The sequence below is a fragment of the Centrocercus urophasianus genome, unplaced genomic scaffold (genome assembly GCF_019232065.1).
Source record: "Centrocercus urophasianus isolate 14NV4802_14NV808 unplaced genomic scaffold, USGS_Curo_1.0 seq_16, whole genome shotgun sequence".
In the NCBI taxonomy this organism is placed as follows: Eukaryota; Metazoa; Chordata; class Aves; order Galliformes; family Phasianidae; genus Centrocercus; species Centrocercus urophasianus.
This window is the reverse complement of record NW_024884711.1, coordinates 14,843,549-14,846,523: the sequence shown is the minus strand read 5'-3', so window position 1 is coordinate 14,846,523 and position 2,975 is coordinate 14,843,549.

Sequence of the window (2,975 nt, the reverse complement as noted above, 5' to 3'; positions counted from 1 at the left end):
CTGGTGTCTGTCACTGACTACATGGCAAACTGCCAAGTGAAAAATCAATCACTTACTAACTACTGTCTTGGCATGGCTGGGAAACACTTGGAAAATGCAGAAGAGCTTAATTGCGACAAGCAGTTTCAGAGGGGTGCTTAGAACCCCATGCAACCAAGCCTCGGTGCACCAGGATTTACTGCAGTCACTCCAAAGCACCTCTGTGTAAAACTTCCAGCAAGCATAGAATCAAAAATACCAATTCAATCCATCTTAATGCTTTCCAAAAATCAATGTCATCATAGCAGTTTTCTACTCCTTTGAATGCAGACATTTGCCTAGCAATGATTTTCTTTATTTTTTCTAGCCTGTTCAGTAGTGTGTTATTTTGTAAAGGCAGAAACAGTGCCATTATTCTTATTTTTGCAGGAAAACAGGCAGTTCTGTTTCTGTTCCTTCCTTCCCCTCTACCATTGGCAAACTGGTAGTCTTTGAATGTTAACACATGTCCCAGCCTAAGGATTCAAGCAGTATGTTCAGAAATACCCAAGCAATAGCATCTCTAGAGGCACAGGAGTTTCTCATACATTCACTTGAGTGCTGAATACAGTTTTGCACCTCAAACAGCAACGAACTGTCCATGTTTACTCAGCTAACATGGGCCAAGTGTCTTCGGGAGCTTGCTGTGGAGATAGTAGGCTCCCTTCACCTAACACAGCTACGTGGCCTGGGAATCAGGTGAGCCGCCTGAGCACAGCTCAGTGTCAGAGCCTCTTTTTCTCCAGGTCCTTGAGAAGGACTTTGGTGGGCTGCTGCAAGGGCTGCCATCTGCCAGTCAGCAAGCCCCATCTCCTGGCAGGGTGCAAGCTGTCCTGCACCCCAACAAAGCTGGGTCGCTGCACATATCACATTGAGATGACTCACCTCCCATACAGCAGAAATGTCTCAGTACTCATAAAACACTGCTTGGAGTTAATGATTTATAAGGCAGTCACTTTCATCAGTTTTGTGGAACTGCTGAAGTCTCTTCTTTGTGGCAGAATCATTGTGAGACTCAAAGCTGTCTGGTTTAAATATTTTGAATCTCAGGGGAAAACTTAAGGAAATGTTTCATGAGAACAGTGCAGTCTGATATTTACAGCTTGTGTCCCACACACTGCAGAGCTGTGCCTTTCCCCTATGCCCACACCAGTTGGTTTCCTCACCTCCATCCCTGGAGTCCCCTGCTGCACAGCTGGCCCATCCCATGTTGGACAAGAGGCAGCACATGCTGTGCCTCCCTCCAAACTGAGTGCAAGGCTGGATGGGGAGCTGCCAGGGGTCTCTTTAGCCAAGATGCTGGCTCTGATGTGGGCTCTTCTATTCAGACATCAGTTACCACGAAACTTAATTCTTTCTCTCCCCCGCTGTCTGATATCACTGAAACTGGACAAAAGATTCAAAAGTTACCGGGGAATAATTTGCAAAAAGAGAAATGAGGAGCCTACAGACAGTTTCTATAGGAAAATTTACAAGTGCAGTTACAAAGGAAACAGCTTTGCTCTCAACTCCACTGCTCTGTATGCTGATGCCAGTTTAAGCTACAGAACAGGCATTTAATTTTATTTCTAAGCAAAAAGTAAGACTGCAGTTTCTTGTGCACACAGTAGCCTGAAAACACACAGACGAGGAGGCAGATCTGTAGACACTAGACCTAAGACATTGGGAAGGGCTATATCAAGTTTGGGATCTCTTCTGATATGAGCTGCTTGAGAAGAGACCTGAGCAGTGTGTGACTGCCAAATTTTGGACAGATCTGTGAGTGAGTATCTTGCAAAACCCTCAGAGAGGTGCCTGTGGTAATAATCAGCTAGGTTGAAAGAAATCTTCAAGTCCCATTGCCAAAGAGGTGAAAGTGAGCACAGGTACTGCAAGCAGTTTACAGAGCACGTGGAGAAATCATGCGTTCTGTGATAAGCTCTAACACACACAGTGCAGGTCTGTACAGGCAGGACACTGGGAGCTGCCTAACCTTGTTGGCACAGAACACTACCAGGGCTCACACGTCTGCAGAGAGGACGCTGCCTGAGCCCACCTTGACTGCTGCTCCCCCATCTCCCATCACACCTTGAGCAGAAGACAGCCCACAGCCACAGCAGTGGGACCCCCAGCTGCTCCCACACACAGCTTAGCTCCAGCAGGACAGAACCCGTCCTTCATATTTCCTTATTGACAAGTACAGACTCAAGGTCTGCAGAAAAGGGAGGGAGAAGATTTGAGTGCCAACAGACAGACCCCACTGCCAATAGCCAGGAACCGATGAAAACTGAGCAGGAAGGTAATTCACACACAAGAAGAATGCCATCTAACTGGATCCTCTAAGCAAAATTATGTTGTTCTATCTTCCCAGACTATCTAAAGGCAATGAAGAGACTCTTATCTCATTGAGATAAGAAGAGTAAAAGCATCTGTATATCTTATATTCTTTAGCCAGTAGAGATTAATTCCTTGATTAAAGCAAAGATCACGGTTAAAATTCAGAAATCTAAACCTTAAGAAATGGTGGTTATTGCTGAGTGCCGTAGGGCCTAAGTATTTATGACATCGGTGGATCTTGCTAGGCCCATCCTTTACACTCATTCCCTGAAGGCATGGTCTTCTGGTTGTAATTATGCTGATGCTATGACTAAAGCTGGGATCCATAGTTCAAATAATCCAGCCTGAAGGACCTGAATTACTGCAGGGTGGTGTAAAGGCTACAGTTAGGTAGAATGTGTCCACTGGGGCCTTTACCTTATAAGCTGCAACAGAAATAAGCAAGGAGTTATAAGTGAAGAACCTGTCAGGGTTCTGTTTATGTTACTTATGGGAGTGTTGTGAACCAAGCTTACCTCAGGATGCTGGAAGCTGCATTCCATGTGTGATCATTGGGCCTGACAAGGAGTCAGCGTTGTGCCTTTTTGCAGAAGTATCAGCCATTTGTCAATATTAATAAGAAGATCAGAATGAGGACTAAG